The sequence below is a fragment of the Oxyura jamaicensis genome, chromosome 2 (genome assembly GCF_011077185.1).
Source record: "Oxyura jamaicensis isolate SHBP4307 breed ruddy duck chromosome 2, BPBGC_Ojam_1.0, whole genome shotgun sequence".
NCBI classification, from domain to species: domain Eukaryota; kingdom Metazoa; phylum Chordata; class Aves; order Anseriformes; family Anatidae; genus Oxyura; species Oxyura jamaicensis.
The window spans coordinates 152,994,133-153,014,146 of NC_048894.1; the positions used below are offsets into that span (position 1 = coordinate 152,994,133).

General features: G+C 37.6%; 1 long non-coding RNA gene and 1 other non-coding gene across 2 annotated transcripts; both read left to right on the plus strand.

The window, feature by feature from the left end:
• The first annotated feature begins 3,659 nt into the window (after window positions 1-3,659).
• LOC118163133 lies at window positions 3,660-19,244 on the plus strand. Its single transcript, XR_004748870.1, has 3 exons — window positions 3,660-3,670; window positions 9,429-9,439; window positions 18,910-19,244. It is a non-coding gene; the product is annotated as an uncharacterized LOC118163133 (long non-coding RNA).
• Window positions 3,867-3,939, plus strand: TRNAF-GAA. The gene has a single exon. It is a non-coding gene; the product is annotated as a tRNA-Phe (tRNA).
• Window positions 19,245-20,014: the final 770 nt, after the last annotated feature.

Here is a 20,014-nt window from a genome sequence, read left to right on the forward strand (position 1 = left end):
TGACTCTGTTTTGCCCATCACAATAATTATTGCACAATCTCCTTGTCCTTATCTCAACCCTTGAGCCCCTTTCATTGTATTTTCTCCCAGTTCCTCTTTGAGGAGGGAGAGTGAGAGAGCAGTTGTGGTGGAGCTCGGTCGCCCACCCGAGTAAAACCATCACACCACTGTAGACAAAAATCATGTTCAAGACCACCTGATGAAACTGAACAAGTACAGGTCTATAGTGCCTGATGCCATGCATCCCAGGGTCCTGAGGGAACTTGCTGATGTAGTTGTGAAGCCTCTCTTTATCATATTCAAAAAGTCCTGGCAGCCAGGTGAAGTCCCTGGTGGCTGGAAAAAAAGGAAATATCACTCGAATTTTTGAAAAGGAGGACCCAGGGAACTACAGACCAGTGTGCCTTACCTCTGTGCATGGGAAGATCATGGAACAGATCCTCCTAGAAGCAAAGCCAAGGCACATGCAGTACAGAAAGGTGATCTGAGACAGCCAGCTTGGCTTCAACAAGAGCAAAGAGTTGCTCTGTTGCTAAAGTAAGATTTAATAGTCAATTACTAAGAATGGTGAGGGATTATTTGCATTTCCTTAGATATGAGCTACAATGCCTAAACTAGCAGGTGCATCCTGTGAGGGCTAACTATGGACCCTACTGATAAGTGGCTTGACATAATGTCATGGTCCTCAGAGCACCTAGACCCTACCTGTCCCTCTGCAGTGCCTGGACCACAGGAAATTCTGAGCCTGCCTTATTTCTCAGACTTATGTCAGAGAAATCTCAAATGCCAGAAGTCTTTCAGAAGTAACTATGTAGGGGGTTTAAAAGATCTATATACTGGATTTAGGACCACCCAGATGGTCCTAGGATTTACGACCATCCAGCCTAAACACATCTTTTAAAACATAGTGTTATGTTTGAGGAACAAAGGAAAAGTCTCCTGTGCTTCAGCCCAGCCTCCTAACCAGGACCAGCTTATGTTACCTGGGAAGCTTGTCCAGCCTAATTAGCTGCCCAATTAGCTACTGTCTCTTTTTAGTTCCTGTTTGCTTTATGTAAGCTTGATTTACAAAGGCGACACACTCTTATTGTGCAAGTTACATTATTATCAAGTTATTTCAGATTTTATTAAAAGCAAACAGGAAATATCAGCCTTCTCTGATACAAATGTGATTGGTCTTTTATATGTTTGCAAAGATGCTGAGTTCCTATTAAATATATTATAGGAAGCTTCCTAACATTAATTGCTGCAAGCTCCCCTTTTCTATTCCTTACTTCAAGCCTTTTCACAAATTATTCTTTATCTGCATGGTCCCCTGGGAAACTTGTGCACCAACATGCAATGCTGGGAAAATCAATAAATAAATTTTCTTTGTCCTCACCACAAGTGCACACACACATGTACACATATATACACACACTTATCTACCCAGTGGATGAATGTGGTTAATTTCATATTATGCGTGCAGTGTTCAGGACTGGAGAATAAGTATGCTACTGACTCTAATTCCTGCAGGTGTGGAAACTGAGTTGGCTATAAATTGACATTGAATTTGGCACCTAATAGTGTTATATTTTTCCAATAATTCTTGTGCACTTGTCACAGAAGTTTGGCAAAATGGTCCACATATTGTATTGCGTGTCATAAATATAATAATTTATGGTGTGTTGCTGTCTTGCAATCTAGTGCATGGTACTAAATTTGAGAGTAGCACTTTTTGTCAGTTTGGAAGTATAATCAGTAATGACATATCTTCAAGAGCCCTTTCCTTTTTTCTCTTGCTTCTTCAAATGACTAATACTTCTATTAATGGAGAGAAAGGGCAAAAGAATAAGTCAGACCATGGAAAGCAAAAGACACAAAGGTAAAATTGCAACAGGAGGTACAAATTATACACAGGAGACTTAGATGACTTAGGGGAGTGCCAATGCAGTTTAGAAATTCTCTTTCAGAGTATGACTCTAGTAAGAAGCTAACTCCTGTTGGCAATATGGTCACTGCTCAGTCATCTACAGGCTAAATTGTTTCGAAGAGCACTTTTCCTTTTAAGTACAGAGATATCTGCATCACAGAAGCCATCAAGATAATCTCCTAGGAAATCTGAGTGAAAACTCAAGCACTGAAGGACTTTAGATATTTCCGTCCTCATTGTTAACCCAGTATTTGTAAGGTCTCTGAAGAACTACTCTACACAGTCTGGGAATTCAAGACTAATATAGCCCACTTAATGAAAGATAAACAACAGTAATACTCCATGAATAGCAGAGCAGGATCTGTCACCCAGCCTGATTGCCCAGCCTTTTCCCTAAATATCATAGACTTCATGAATTACACAGATAAAACGTTCAATAATGCATCAGTTTTTGAAATTTTCATTTTAACTAACAAGCTCATTCTCTGTATAGAAAATAGTAATAGGTTGCTTTTTTTGATTGTATTTATTTTTTTTCATTTAAAAGAGAGAGAGAGAGAGAGAGTCATAAGGGAGGAAAATCTTCTTCTGACTGTTAAATAATAGTATAAATAAAAGTAGGCCAAGTCCTGCTAGGATCCCAGCTTCTCCAAGATAATTCATCATTTTCTTCTTTTACTTCTTACTTTACCCTAGTTATTTAGACTTTTTTTTTTTTTTTTTTAATAAGAAAGTGAAATAAAAATCAAGCTTCTAAACATCACTTGAGATCCCTGTGAATTCCACATCAGGGCCTGCCAGTCTGCTGTTTCTCAGATGCAAAAAAAAAAAAAGGATCACAGAAATGTTGTGATAAACAGTCATACATATTTTTAATGAAGGGAGAAATTTAGTCTTTTACTTGAGCAAGTCAGAAAAGAATCTTTTTCATTGTGGGCTGTTATATAACTCAATTTGCCCCAAATGGTATAAAAGTCAGTAGTGATAAATTTACAATCATTCTGCAATATTCAAGTAACTGAACAAGGGTCTAAACAAGTGAGAATCTGTCTTTCTGTTGTTGTTGAAAATTTGCCTTTATTAGAAAACAGAGGTGGGATTCATGTCATCCAGCTTCAGATATATATCTTCGATGTAGGTGTCTCCAGCTGTGCTAGTCACTGTAGGCATCTTTGTAGTCAGCTGAGAACAGCCGTGAATGAATAAGTACAATTCCCATGACCTATTTTAGAAGTCTAAATTCAGACCCTACAAGCACTTTTTATCTTTTCATAGACTGGAAGAAGGTCCTACATGGAAATGTCAAAATTTATTCAGATGAACTGTGCTGTAGGTGACTTGAAGTGATATAGTGGAACATGAAAACAGGTATTGTGTGATGGGCTGTGAGGACCTTTATAAGGCCCTGCTTGGAAAATAAACTAAAACTACTGGCAGGTCCAAGGAAAAGTTGTTATGCCAGGGTAGGAGAAAGGTATTGTTAAAGGAAGCTAAAAGGAAACAAAGGAAGACCTTAAAACACAGGGTAAAACAAATAAACAAACTAACAAAAAACACTATAAATTCAAACTGAACCTTCCAAAGTAAATCTTTCAAATGTTTTCTTTCTACGTTCAGCAAGCCCCCATGCTACCTTACCAGTTTTCATATATTTTCCATAAGAAATTTAAACATACCAACTTTAAGCCTATTTTTTGGATGTCTCTGGGAAATCGTGACAGGGTTGGTAGTCACCTTTGAAGAATCAGCTGCAGGCTGGTGAATGCAGACTTGTAGCAGACGCTCTCCTTGTGGGCTGAGTGTCACTGATTTCAGTGGATCAGAGTGTTCTCCCACCTGTAGTGTTTTGGCCAATAATAGGACAACAGTGAACTGTCCACAGAGCAGTGTGAATGGGAAGTCTAACAGGGCTTTATGTTCCATCAGACTGGGAGAGTAATAGCACTCAAGCAGGGCTGAAGTAGCTCAGCTGGGAGAGCGTTAGACTGAAGATCTAAAGGTCCCTGGTTCAATCCCGGGCTTCAGCAGTGGTTTTCCTGCAAGATTTTGAGGTTTCAGTTCTGTCATTTCAGTTCTGTCTGTGCCACTATAAGAAAGTTGTGGATGTTCTGGAAAGAATCCAGTGAGTGGACTACCAGGAGTAAGGTATTCTCCTAGGAGAAGAGGCAGAGAGAGATGCGACTCTCTTGCCTGGAGAAGAGAAGGCTCAGGAGAAATCTTCTCAATGTTTAGAAATACTTGCAGGGAGGTTGCAAAGAGGACTGAGCCAGTTTTCACTCTTTTCAGTGGTACCACTCTTTTCAGTGGTGCCCAGTGCCAGGACAAGAGGCAACAGGCACAAGCTGGAAAACAAGAGGTTCCTTCTGAACATGAGGAAACACTTTAATGTGTAGGTGACAGAGCACTGACACAGGTCACCCAGAGAGGTTCTGGAATCTCCCTCCCTTCAAAAGCCACATGGACATTGTCCAGGGCACCCTACTATAGGTGTCCCTGCTTGAGCAGGGGGTTGGACCAGATGACTTCCAGAGGTTCCTTTTAACCTCAGCCAACCATTCTGTGGTATGTTATTTTGTGCTCTGCAGGGCTTTGGTCAGAATTCATAAAAAAAAAAAAAAAAAAAAAAAAAAGGATTAAAAGTGATAGTGAGTCTTCACAGCATGTCTTTGCATGCATTATCCCCTTTCACTATTATTGGTGTTGGATAAAATGCTCTCCTGGATCAAATCTGAGAAATCCCTCCTTCTCCTTGATGGTCTTGCCTTTGCACGGTCTGGACGTGCTTAGGTGCTCCAAACTTTTGGTCTTTTCCCCTTCCCTGGTTTTAAAGCAGGGTGCACTTGATGACAGGACTTGCTGGAATTGCTCTTTTGACATCCCAGCTGTCTTTCCTGCCCCTCACCACAGTGTAGGGGAAATCGTTGCTTTTAACCAACCTCACTATGGCCCTGACTACTCTAAAATGCCATGAAGGAGATATTATTAATTTAAAAAAAAAAAAAAAAAAAAAAAAAAAAGAGTCAAACTGTGCTGTCATGATGGAAAAGCTCTCTTTTTATGTATGCAGCTCCTGCACTTATCCTGTTCATTGAATGGAACCATGGACATCGACAGCTTAATAGGGCAGATATGAAAATTTGGGGGTTTCTTACAGTGCGGTTACATGAATGGACTTGAAAAATGAATATTGAAGTTTCAACAGGTACTTGTGAAGGGAATAATCTTGTCTGGGAATTAAAATCATGAGTTTTGTTGTCTATATAGTTATTAGTGATCTGTACTTGTTTCTATTTTCATTGTTTACCAGTATACTGCATGGTTGGTCCCACAAACAAAAGGATTAAGGAATAAAAATTGAGTTCAGATTCTGGTTGCATCTAAATGTATATAATGAGAACTTTTGAAATCAGCACTGATCCAGAACACCATGTGTATGTGATGCCCAGAATGAAAGTTCAATATATACAAATATTTGATCAAAATGCAAAGCCAGCAAGATAATTATTCTGAGATCTGCTGGAATAGGAAGTTAGGGAAATATTTGACCTTGTTCACTGATGAGGGTGTCCTGAGTAGAGAGCTCAACAAAGCTTAAATGAATGCAAGTTTGATGCTCCTGGCCTGGAAGTAAAAAGGCATCAAGAGTTTTCTAGAACCACTGTACACAGAAATAACTGCTGATGTCCCATACAACCCTACCTACAACATTGGCAACAAAGATCTAACAAGCAGGAGATTGCAAATGACTCTTTAACAATGCACTTTGTTCTTTCAGCTGATCTTTACCTTTCAAGGGACAAACTTTTGCTGTCCCCATTGGTTCACTGCATTATGTAACATTATTCATCCAGTGTCCAAGCTAATCCTATCTTGACACCTGGCACAAAACACAAAACTCACCAGACAGTCAGATTAATCTTCATGCCTACAATGAAGTATAAGATAGGAGCAAGGGAATAATTACAGACCTAAGTATGATCCTTTCTGACATACTTGAGAAAGAGTACTTTCAAACCCCCTTTCTTCAGCTTACTCTAGCTTCTCTATCTTATTGTAATATCTTATTGTAATAAAGAAAGCTGAGCTGGGTCATCTAAGGCATGGGAAGTAAAAATAAATCTCTGTCTTTAAACTGCAGTTAGCTGCAGAATCTGGGTGCCTGTGAGCATGCAAGACTCCAGCTCTTGTCTGAAATATCCAGAGCCACATACTTCCATCGGAAAACAGGCCAAAATCTCACAAAATAACTATTTCAGCAAGATTTATGGTTCTCTTCTGTTTCTGGGTAACCCTCAAATATTTTTACAGCAATGTTTGTGATAATAGCTCAGTATCAAGGATAATCTGGGTAACAAGAACTACCCAATCCAATTTAATAGGAGGTTCTATAAAATTAGAAGGAAGTAAACTTTTGCATCTATCTGTAGTGAAGGAAAGATTCAAGTCTATAAAACTAGTCTACAATTTTTGCTCACCAGATGACTCTATGCACATTAGAGCAGTCCCTCACCTCTGCACCTCTGACTAGTAAACCAGTGCATTACCATAGCTGAAGAAAAAGAGGTACCAAACAGTTGTACCTATTTTAAAGAAAAAAATCTCAGAGGAGTGGTGCTGTATAAGCAAATTTGATATGGACATACAAACTGGCACAAACTCTCTACTAGCATAAGTCATTCTGGTGTTGTTATAAATTTGGAGCAGTTTTTAGACCTGTAGACAAACTGACCTCTTTCTCTTGCAGTGGACAGCTAGGAAAGCCAGTTACAGTAATTGCATCCTCAACCATGCATGTGTTGGACTAAAGCACATTTCCCTGATCAGATCGTGGAAGCTGAAATATGCAGTTCACATAAACATGGAAAGACAGCATAAGTTATATACCCAGTGAAGGAGCTGCCAAGGTCACTGAACCAGTGTTTTGTGTCACTAAGGAAAATGAAATTTTGTGGGAGAGACAAATTTCCACAGGGAAAGAAATAGACAGAGCGAGTGCTTTGCAAATGACCCTGGGAAAAAAAAAAAAAAAAAAAAAAAAAAAAAAAAAAAAAAAAAAAAAAAGCTGTACTGAAATATTGTTCCCATTACAGGTACTAGCACATGAGATAATTGTGTTTGAGGTTGGTAATTACCGTATTTGCATGTTTAGGTTGTATCAACTCCTTCCATGTTATTAAGTGTCTACAGCATTATTTCATCAGAATGGCACACTGTCATTACGGGGGCTGAAGAATCTCCTGTGTGTCAAAGAGGTTTTGTTGTCCCTCATTTTCATTCTTCATCAAACCTGCAAAAAGCAAATCCATCCCAGGAAAACAGCAACAAAGAGAACGGAGATACAGCAGGGGAAGGCAGCTTTGGAAGTTTAGGGTTCCGTAATTTATAGTACCTGTACTAAGCAACTCTGCTGATACTCCTCCACACAGCACGATACAGAATTAATAATAACTGCATTTTGTTCTGTGCACTTATCGACCTTTATTCTAAGTACTGCAAAATGTTTTATGGACACTAACTAATTAATCTTTAAAAGCCATGCTCAGTGCACTTAATACATTGGTAGTTATCTCAGGATGCAATTTATCTGTAAGCCTCATAAAAGTTTTGGAAAGTAAGTAGCTTTTCACAAATTTGAACATATAACCTGATCATATGAGTAAGTCATTTGTAAGTTATATACTGAGACATTTCTACATTTTTCTAGTCAATCAACATCAAACATATAAAAATAGATCCTCATGAAATAGAGATCTAAGAAGAAAGAAAGAGAAGACTAATGGAGAACACTGCATCAAATGTGATAACATGTCCACAGAAACATCTTGTCTCCCTCCTGATATCTTCTCTAAAACTTTCACTCCACTCAGCAGTGGAGGGTCTGAACAAATCTGAACAATTAACCAGTTAAAATAAAGAAAATGAAAAATGCATTGTTTAGAAACAGATTTTCAAAACTGGCCTTCAGTTCTCAGGTAGCATCATTTTTTGAAAATAAGCAAAACATGTACAATCATATTTGTATTTTGATGTGAACACTCAAGTGAAAAAATCTAACATCAGAATTTGAACAGATCATTTCCTGAGGTCCTGATACTTTCTGTCTTATCATCCAATCAAGTCAATTAGTGAATATCACAATTAAGCAAATGACCAGGTGGTCATATTCAAAGAATTACCTTGTTTCAGATGTTATTCATTCCCTTTTAACTGTATTTACAGATGTCATAAGCTGAGAACTTAAGATAGAAGTATTGAAAATTATAAACCATTTTTGGGAAATATCCTGAGAATTCTAGGAACTGTTGTTCTGTTTGTCTTGGGAACAGGGATACATCCAAATGATTTAGTTTGCTGAAAATTAAACTCCTATGTGTACCCACTATGATGCTTACCCACTATGATTCCGTTAGTAAGTGACCTTTCATTTTTTTCTCTTTTCACTGAGAAATGATAAATGAACACATGGTGGAAGATGAAGACCATTATTAAAGTAGAAGACAAGACAAAGTTCAAAGGAAAGTGAAGAATTCTTGAAATGAAATGGAGAGTTGCAAGTGAAAAGTACAGAAAGACCCACTAAAGCAAAAAAGATCAACATCGAGGTTACACAGACAAAAATAGTCCAAAGTGACTAAAGACATGAGAATAGACATAAGAATTTCTCCTAGGTGTAGCCTAATAAATTGTTGATTTTATGTTCAATATAAGATTTAGAAGTGGTGAGTAGAAAACCTGAAACCATAAGATACCTTTGGAGAGAGAACAAATCATTTCTCATGTATCATTTTGTATAATACTGAATGATGTGTTTTACATAGAAGGAAAAAGATTGCAGGAGAGTACAGTAGAGTGGGAAGAGGTAATTATGGATTTATTGATGTTCTCTTACAATTGCCACAGTGGCCTTAAGAATCCATGAAGACCACCAGAGTTTATATTTTTTTGTAAAACTTTTAAATATGTCTTGTAGCTGTTCCTTTTTAGTTCCCCAGAGGCCTACAGAGGACTTCACCATGCAATCCAGGCTACGGGTACATATCTATCTTTCTGAATTTCAGGTGAGCTGAAGTCTATTCTGCTCTGAGGGTATCTTTTTTCCACAGATCTTAAGAATTTTATCTTATTTGAAAGTAGGTCACTTTACTACATATGATACAAATCAAAAACAAAATAAAAGTGGTACTATCATCAGTCATCATTGTTATCATAGTTGTGCCTTTTTATATTTGTTTCAGTTTGAGCAAATTTCTGTGGTGTTTTTATTTTATTTTTTTGAGTATTCATTTGTTTTTACAAAGTTGTCTGTATTTTCCTCCTATCAAGTCAATTATTGAACTGGATAATTGCAACCCAGATCCAGCTTCTTAGTAGTTACTTATGTCTCCTTAAAAATGCTGTTCCAATCTGAATTCTTTAAATCAAGCAAGTTCATATTTAATATTGCACTTAGGTCATAACAACCCCCAGCAGCAGTATAAGCTTGGGGAAGAGTGGCTAGGAAGCTGCCTAGAAAAAGAGGACCTAGAGGTGCTGGTTAACAGCCAGCTGAACATGAGCCAGCAGCACATGTCCAGGTGTCCAAGAAGGCCAATAACATCCTGACTAATATCAGAACTAGTATGGCCAGAAGAACTAAGGAAGTGATTGTCCATCTGTACTCAGCACTGGTGACACCACACCTTGAGCGTTGTGTTCAGTTTGGGCCTCTTGACACCAGAAGGATCTTGAGTTGCTCAGGCATGTGCAAATATCAATGGAGCTGCTGAAGAGATTAGAACATAGGAGCAACTGAGGGAACTGGGGCTGTTTAGACTGGAGAAAAGGAGGCTGAGGGAAGACCTCATTGCTCTCTTGGTCTCTTTTCTGAGGTCACAAGTGACAGAACTCAAGGCGCAGCCTTAAGATGTCCCAGGATGTATGAGAATATATGTTTGCATAAGAAGGAAGTAAATTTCAAGTGATCAGATAATAATAACAGAAGTTTTGAATTACTTCCGGAATGCTAAATTCGGGATTTCTCCTTGATCAAAATACTTAAGACCAGAATGTTATAGATGAAAATTCTGTTGTAAAACAGAAGGTGTGTGTGTGGGGGGGGGGGGGGGGGGAGTTGGGGAGCTTATCAACGTATATAAATACCTGAAGGGATGCTGCAAAGAAGATGGAACCAAGCTCTTTTCAGTGGTGCCCAGCAACGGGACAAGATGCATTGGGCAAAAACTGAAGCACAACAGGTTCTCCAGGTTCTCTCTGAACATCAGGAAGCACTTCCTGACTGAGTGATGGAACACTTTCCCAGAGAGGCTGGGGAGCCTCCCTCCTTGGAGATATTTGAAAGCCATCCGGACATGTTCCTGGGCAACATATTGTAGGTGTGCCTGCTTGATCAGGGGTAGATGGACCAGCTGACCTCCAAAGGTTCCTTCCTACCTCAACCATTCTATCATCCTCTGATTCTGGAAAAAAAGAAAAAAAAAAAGAAAAAAAAACCCAACCCCCCCCCGGGGGGGGGGGACTTCCCTAGACTCATCTGCTTTCATGAAGCAGATGCATCATCATATGCTTTTCAGTCCAGTAACAGCTATGTTACTCTTTTCTTAAACTTCAGTTCAGCATTCCAGTTTGCAGGACCAAAAAGAAAGGCTTTCTGTCTAGTGAAAAATGTGGAGTGCCACAAAACCACTTTTATGTGTTTAGCAAAAAGAGAAGCGGGCCTATTTCATCTTAATATTGCTCAGTTTTCTAGGAGTGGGACAGGGACACCTCACTGGATGGTAGGTTTAGTATCTCAGCTGTAGTATCCCCTAAGTGCTTTTATCTGACAGTTTGCTTTTGTCCCATATTTTCCCCTCAACAGCTGTTCTTCATCCATTTGCTTCTGTCCCGTAGGCACAACGACATCTGTCACAGCCTTGAAGGCAGTTCAAGGCAGATGTTTACAAGGACCATGACTATGGGTGTCACGAGCAGCCTGGTGACACTGATTCCTGAGGCATCTTACATCCTCTCTGACAGACTATCTGTCTTCCTTAAAGTAGAGGAGAGGCACTTCTTAGACCATACTTGTGGACATAAAATGGAGATAGAAACAGTTACCATTATAACTTCTGACCTACGAGATAGATAGGAAAATTAGTGTTGTTAGAATATACCTGTCTGTCCTCCCTGCATTTTGAAAGTGTGAGAGAAATAACTTGGACTGACAGATTTAGAGAATAATTGGCCCAGCAGTATATGGAGAAATGTTTCTCATTTATTTCTCCAGCAGTTTCAATCTCTATACTGTTTCTCTTGTCTCTTAATCATTAATCAGTCTGAATTATTTGCCAAAGGCATTTTATGTTTTAGCTAATGCTGTGGTTTTTGCACTGATTTTTTGTTTTGTTTTGTTTTCTATGGCTCTAAAGAAATATTCTCCTGAATATTTTCAGTAAAGAATATTTCCTTGAGAGTCATCTTGGTGATTTCCTCTGTCATTAGGTCAGTAGTCTGCTTGTCTCTAAAGGAGACAAAGATGTCAGCTAGTAATGGGGCACTTTTTCTCGCTGCTTTGTGCCATCTGTGAGATAAAGAAATCTCGTTTGCACACATTGCTGTTGATGTCATGTAAGGTTTTGTAAGAGAACCAACTTCTGCACAGTGGAAGTTGCTATTTTCCCGTTATCCTTGTAGTGAAGATGGACTGACATCTCCTCAGTAACAGATATTTTAAAGCATTTTCAAAGTTTTATCATGGATATGTCTTATGACATTGATAAGGAAAAATGGGTTAATACTTAATGGATTTTCTGTTCATTATATACCTTCTGAACAAAGGTATTTCTAATGTATTTCTAATTTATTTTAAGAGTTACGGTCTTTTCAACTTTTTTAATTTTCAAAACTGATTTCAGTAAACTTATTTCTTATTGAAGGAGTAGAAAGCACAATAGGCCAATTTCTTAGAAAGACTTAATCAAATAAATGTTTTCTGAAATACCTGACACTTTCTTAATCTTTAATAAGACCCTTGCTACTTCAAATATATGAGATACTTTCATAAAGACCTGTGCAAGCATTTCCAGAAATTGCATCGGTGTATGTATGTCATTCTAGTATGCAGTATTTGCCTGGATCAGTAACCTTCCAACAATTTAATTATATTCTTCAAGCTCTGTTGGTGCAATGTATAAATAGTTAAATGATAACATAGTGTAACTAATCAGCAACTGTATAAGTCAACATGATCCATATTTCCATCAAATGTTCTCAGCCTAGTAAATTTTCTTGTTTTCATATGTCTAAGGAAAGAAAGAAGGTGTATGAAACTATGACTAATGCTATTTAGGGCCATATTCAGCAGAACATGTTAAGATTTTTCATATTTGCTAATTAGAGGCCTCATTTTGGTGCCTAACTCAACATATTTTCCCTGAAAGCTATTTAATACTTAAAGGAGGCTTATAAAAAAATGGAGAGCAAATTTTTGCTCAGGCAGATAATGACAGGACAAGGGGAAATTATTTTAAACTAAAAGATGAGAGATTTATATCAGAGGTTAGGAGGATAATCTTTACTCAGAGGGTGGTGAGGCACTGGAGCAGGTTGCCCAGAGAAGCCCCATCCCTGGTGTTCAGCGCTGCGTTGGATGAGGCCCTGGCCAACTGATCTACTGGATGGCATCCCTGCCCATGGCAGCGGGGTTGGAACTAGATGATCTTTAAGGTCACTTCCAACCCCAGCAATTCTATGATTCTATGAATCCTGCCTCCTAGCAGCCTCAGCATGAACATGGTGAAAAAGCAGGTCTGAAGCAGCCAAAATCACTGGGTATACTTAAAAATCTTTCCCTGGGACCTTTGGAAGGGCCAGGATGTAGTACCTGCTCCCCTGCTGTACAGCAATGCCATGAAATACAAGCCTCCTATTAGGGAATGTACACCTGAGATACTAGGTGCTCAAAAGGAGAAAAACAGACTGAAGAATACACTGCTGTTCATGCACGCACAGTAACAACTAGCAAGACTGCATGAATGCTGTGGGTATGTGGGTTTCATTGTGCTCACAGACATTCCTCTGTGTGCTTTCTTGTTTTCCTATCATTTTGCACTATCTAATTAGCATTCCAACTCATCTCTTTCCTCTGCTTTAAGGATTTTGTTTGCACTCCCTTTATTTTACCCTGTTTTCCTTTTCATAATATATTTTTCATAATTTATCATTCATTTACATTTCAATTAAGAACACTAGCTGTTTATAAAAGCTACCCTGATGGGAAGCATGAAATAAATTATTGAAGTTCGTATAATCTGCACTTCCCATTACCACCTCATTTACCTTAATGGCACTAAAAAGACTGTCACCCTCAATACAGTTCATGCTTGTAATAGGAATTCCCTTGGGAGCTACTCTCATGTGAATTACATATTTGCATATTTTATAGGTTGTGTTTGGTGATTATAGGCTGAGCTTTAAAGTGCCATTCTTTAAGTATGACAACTACACGGAAAGCTAGCTTTCCATAGTCAAAAGATGATGTTTCTTGATTCAAACAGCTAATATTTTTTTAAAAGAGTACCTAGAAGTAATCTACATTTATTGGACAGTGGCAAGCTGACTACCCATTAAAAAAAAAAAAAAAAAAAAAAAAAAAAAGGGGGGGGGGGGGGCGGGGGGGCAGTTTTTTTTTTAAAATAAATTAAAATATAAAGGAAAAAAAAATAGAAAAATAAAAAAGCAAACACCTACATTCCTTAGAAACATTTATTATTATTATTATTATTTACTGTAGCTTCCTATTGCTTCAATCTGTTATGTTTCACTACTTGTAAGACCTATATTTCAACATATTCCCTACTTTAAATCAGTACCTTCTAGTTAAAGCTATTGCCTTCAAATCAGTGTTTTGTTACAAAGTTTTCCTTTGGGAGGCTGTCATCTCTCTCTCTCTATTTTTATTTTCATTATGACAATACCCAGGCTCTAACTAGGACTGTGAATTAGAGCAGTAGAGATATGTAGGAAGAAAAGGTCTCATTGACACAGGATTTTACAATATAAGAGTCTGAAATGGTAATATATATATAGGGGGAAGAGGGAAAAGGGAGATGTATAGTGACTTGTTCAACTAGAGATGCAAATTTATTATCGTAGTTTGAAAACCCAAGTGAGGACCTGATTAGTAAACTATCCTGCTTTTCTTGCTTTGCATTTCAAGAAACTCAAAGATTGGGATATCTTGATTAATATAATTCAAAATAACTGGGTAACAAACTGAAGAATCTGAGTCTCAGGGAATGGATTTTTCCACTCCACTGCTAAGATATCAGGAAAGATATGGTCTGACAATGCCTGCCAGGAACTCAGTTGTGATCTTTATGGCTACATCTCTATTTCTAAGTAGAATAAGGCCCAGCACCCAATTTTCATTAACTAACGGTGTCTGTAACATAACAGTTGGCCCTGAGCTACCTCTCATTTCTGTGAGGCATCTTCTGGCCTTGAGAAATTCTTATTGCTAGCTGTGTCTATGCCTTCTTCTGCCAAAATGTGTGAAATAATGTGTTGGCAGCATTGAAACTCAGTACAGTGGTGTTTTTATAACAGAAAGATGATGTTGCATACTCCAGGGTATGATGTGACAGCATACCACACTGAGGAAAGCCTGTTTAGATAATTTGGATGGAGGGAGATGAACATGATCTTATCTTCTCCATATGGCCTGATGGGAACTGCTCTAACCTTTAAACCATGACTGGGTACTACATGGTGTAGTGGCTTAAAGCACAACCATGCCTGGGAGTACACTGATAATAACCAGTTTAGGAGATCACGGTTCAAACCTTGAGCCTGTCTTTCTGTTATTTTAATATTATGGATCTCCTAAGTATAAAGACACTGAGAGAATGGAACAATTATCAGGCACTGGAATAATAATTTATACTCCTGAAATGGGTTCTTGTAAAGTGTGCACTTGGGCCAGCAACACTTTCCCAAACAATACTGGGTGTGGTTTGGGAGGTAAAATCTTGCCGTAGACCTTTCTCTTAGGGGAGGGAAATCCTTTGAGATTAGGATAATCTGAATGCAGCCCCCTTCTTTTGGAGGGAAACAAAGTTAAAAAGACACAGGTATGTAGTGCAATTTTTAAGAACCAACTAGGCAAAACCTGGTCCCAACCCACAGTTGCACTAGAGACCTCCTGATAACACTTCCAGTATTAATTGTCTTTGATGTCCATACTGTGCCATTTGCCACAGAGGCAGGACATTATCCACTAACACTTTTTAGTTACCATTGTATACATGGCCTAAGAATTTTTAATTTGAATAATAAATAATGGAGTGTAGAATATGATTGAAGCATATAAAATGACAAGTAGCATAAATAAGATTATATATATATATATATTCAGTGTCACAATTAAAGGATTAAGAGCCACTGCGAGAAATTATTAAATAACAGGATTAAAAGAGAGAAGATAATATTTCACATAAGATCTATTAACATTGGGCGGCTCACGGCTGCAAAATGTTACCAAGGCCAAACACTTAAACAAGTTATAAAAGAATTAGCCAAATCATGTAGGATGGTCCACTAGTATAATTTAAATAAATTAAATAAGATTACCTAGACATAAACATCTTCTTAGGGATATCTGATCTGATTATGACTGGGAGAATGTATTGAGGATCACATTTCTTTTGATCCATCTTTAATGCATTATTCCATATGTGTTCACTAGTGATCATATGATGACAGGGTTCTGGATACCACAAAAACCTTTTATGTAAGCAGTCATGGTAAGAGAAAGAGTGTAGTAGTTGAAAACGTAATCTGTACAATTTCACATCTGTTTATCTTACTTTTAATAAAAGTTTCTTCCCCTTCAGATTTTATGAAGGATTTCTTTTACAATGGATTTCTTTTGATTTGGTAAAGGACATTGTCTCCTTTTGTTTGGATGACTGTAAAGGAAAGGAACATGTAAGACATGTCCGCATACTTTCTCCCCTTAGGAATCAAAACAGTATTCTTTCATAAATAATTCAGTCCTTCTGGGACAGGTACCTGCTCTGTTTCATCCAAGGCCATTACATAAAGTCAGAAAAGTTCTAGGTTTAATTCAGGGTGAAAATTTTACACTTAGAATTTTGTCATTTACTATAATAAGAATCAGCATGAAGAGCAATTTCACTTCTTGGAGTCACTCTGGGGTGGTAAGCGAGAAAAGAAATTTGGCAGATCATCTTAAACTTCTGTGTAAGAAAGATGTAAAAAAAAAAAAAAAAAAAAAAAAGAAAGAAATTGTACAATATGGCCCTCAAGTCTTCATGAAATACAAGAAGGCAAAAGTTAATGATATAGCAGAACTGACAACCCATGTCTATTCAGCCTGCTCTCTTTTTCAAATGAAAGATGTGGCAGCATAGTGAACGGTGATTTCTCCTTCATTCAAATGTTTTCAACTCTATCCAGCTTTATAGCAAATGCTTTTCTTAATGGTGGCAAATGTCATCCCACACAATAACCCTCTCTAATTCTTCACAGCCAGTGTCAGGTGTGGAGGGAGGAAACTAGTTATTGTTCAGTCTTTTACCTAATGCTTCCAAAATGGAAGGTAGCAACCCAGTACCAAGAGTTTTCTGGAGTGGGAAGTTTGTACTTTTATGAGACTCACTTCCACAGTATGCATGCACTATCTCCCATCAAAGCTGGAACCAACATACCAGTCAAAACAATTCAGTGATTAATTTTAAATAAAAAGCCTGTTTACATGAATAATCATTACTGAATATGCCCAAATAAGAAAAGACTGCTCACAATAGCCACCTATTGTTAGAAGTCAATGCATTATGCATTGTTTGAATTAAATCAGGATCTAGCTAGTGTTTTGTGCATTTTTTTTCAACCCATCTGCCAACTACAATAGGTTGTAATTTTGTTGAGCTTTTTATGCTGAGAAGTTATTAATACCAGATGTTCATTTCTTGGAGTACCCTAAGCACAAAACATCCCATAATGAAAACCAAAATGTTAACAATTACATGTCCAAACTCAGTGGATTAAAGTTCCTATTAAAATTCTGGGGTATGTCCTATGTTTAATGCATTGACTCTTTTTTCCATCAAGGGAGACCTGAGGCAGGCTAGGTTTTGTCCTGCTCAAGGGAGAAAGGAAATGTATTCATATCTCCAGCATTTTTCTTTCTCTGTGTTATGTCAAAAATATCATGAGTATAATAGAGTTCTGGGAAAAATGATGAAAATACATAGGTCAGGGGTTTTTAACTGGGATTCTGAAGATAAGCACTGCCATGCAGGACACACATTCAATGAATTTTTAGCTTAGGTAAGCTCTGCATTCCAATGAACAAATAACACATTGAGAGAAAAATAGAAATGACAATAAAAAGTCTGTGTTCTTAAAAAAAAAAAAAAAAAAAAAAAAAAAAAAAAAAAGCAACTTTATCAGGGAAGAAGATAAGCAAAAGACTGGATCTTCAGCTGCTATAAATCGGTGCAGCTGCAATATTAATTCTAGAGAGATCTCTCTTTTCATAGCTTATCTCCTTCCATCAATTTTGTTGAAAGCTATTGTTAAGCTTCTGTGGCCTGGCTTTGGGGGAGTATAGCTTGGTTTGCTAGCTTACAGTGAACTGCTCCAGTCCACACTATTTAAGCCGCTGTTGATCTCCCCAATGAATTTCTAAGACAAAGAACAGAGAATGAATTAACCATTGCAATAGACCATAAATGCCACCCAGTATGAGATGCATGCCTATAAACTGGTTTTGTTGGTTTTAGGTTTTATGTTTTAATTTCTACATTATAAAAGCCTCTGGGTCAAGAATTTCTGTTTTGGACTGCTCTCAATGTCCAATGTTATTCCATAAGTCAAGAAGTAAAAGGACAGAGCAAGAAGTAATGGGAGCTTTGAGGGAGTCAAGACAAGTTTGCCCTTCCTGCTAGATGTCTCTCAGGCTGTAAGGCAAGGGAGTTTTCAAGGCAGGGGAGTTTCAAACACCAATTTTCTTGATGAACTATTGATTTTTTTTTTTCTTACTGGGTGTTGGTGATTAATTGGTTTTGTATAAACAAGAAATTGACCAATTAAATGTTATGATGGCAGGAATACACTGCTGAGATTGTTATTCTGGCTTGCTAAGAGTCAACTGATATTAAGAGCAAAAATAGTTTTCACTTCTGCATTTCATATCAGTTAAATCTGCCTGATCACTTTGTATAAACTATGCAAATTGCTTTTGGTGATTAAAAATTCTTTCTGTCTTTTAGATCCTCAAAGGACATATATACAAGGAAGCAATTTGGAAGCTGATATATATGCTGAAAGTAAAAAGTTACTTTTAGTTGGTAATTTATTTAATTTAGTTTTATATGTTAATATTGTTATTTTAAAAAGCAAACTACCTGATACACCACAAGAGCAAATATTCTGGCACTAGTTTCCTTTCTGATTCATACGCTGTTGTTAGCTTCTCTTTTGTGTGGTTATCTGTTGGCTAATCTCCTTTCATTCAGTGCACAGAGATCCCATTAACATCAGTGAAAATTTCCCGCTTGGAACAAGTACAGAATTAGCGATAGATACACTTCAATAGCTTCTCTTCACTTTGGATAAACTCTGCAAAGGTCAGATGTTTATCTGGAGCTTATCTGACTTACCCAAGCCTCTGGAGGTTACTAAATATCATAAACTGAACTTTTTTTTTTTTTTTTTTTTTTTTTTTTTTAATAGATTGAACTAATCTAGACCTGACCAGAAATACCACAGGTAAATGTGTATTTTTATGTGAATTGCTTTTTTTCCAGGTTCAAAAGCACATGATATTGAAACATACAGTTATTTCACATGCACAGAAAGTTCTTTATGAAATTTGTTTGCAAGCATAAGTATGGAAGCTGGAGGTGGAAAGGAAGATATAAGAGTTTTCTCTACTTCTACTAAGTTAGCTGTCCTTATACTGAGTTTGAATAGAAATATTCATATAATCATAGAATATCCGAGTTGGAAGGGACCCACAAGGATCACCGAGTCCAACTCCTGGCTCCACACAGGACCACCCAAAAATAAAACGGTATGTCTAAGACCATTGTCCAAACATTTATTGAACACTGGTAGGCTCAGTGCCATGACCACTGCCCTGGGGAGCCTGTCCCAGTGCCTGACCATCTCTGGGTGCAGAACCTTTTTCTAACATCCAGCTTTATCCACCCCTGTCACAGCTTCAAGCTTTTCCCTTGGGACCTGTTGTTGGTCAACAGAGAGAAGAGCTCAGTGCCTGTCTCTCCACTCCCCCATGTGAGGAAGTTGTAAACTAGCATGAGATCTCCTCTCAGTCTGCTCTTCTCCAGGCTGAATAATCCAAGTGACTTCAGCTGTTCCTCATACATCATACTAATAAGTAGTGGAGAATTTCCCCCTGTGTGATATCAGTCAGGTCTCAGTATCTTTCTACTTGATATAAATTCCCTTCCTAAAACTGTGTATTCCTGTTCTTTCACTCTGTCCCCTCTGCTTTCTTCCATCTATACATGCGTACCTGTACATGTATGTATGTGTACATATATATGTGTGAAGGTATTACCATTCTGAATTAAACCTTTTTTTTTTTTTTTTTTTTTTTCCCACCATATAATACATATGGGGGCAGTTCACTGAGTCTTCCAAATGTGCAGGCAGACTGCTGTGAGAAAAGGATATTTTCCTTAATCAGGATTACTTCTGGCAGTTTACAAGGCTCTTTATTGTTGTTGTTGTTGTTGTTGTTTTTAGCAAAAGAAAAAGAAAAACATTAAGATTGACATGATGCATCTTACAAAATGAAATAAACAGTGTGGTAATTCAGTGTGTATTTGCTGAACTGCTTTTCTAAGGTGGAAGGAAAAAAGAAATTGGGAAGACCCTCTTTCTGAATTGCTTTTCTATCCCCAATTGCACCAAAATTCTATTTTCACTGTATCTAATCCCTTAATCAGTCTTACTGTAAGCATACCTACTGAGATCATCCTTTCCCTCCTGCACTCTTCTCCCATCTTATATTTATCAGCCTTTTATCTATGCAATGCAGAAACCTATCCAGGATCTTTAGTTTCAACAGAT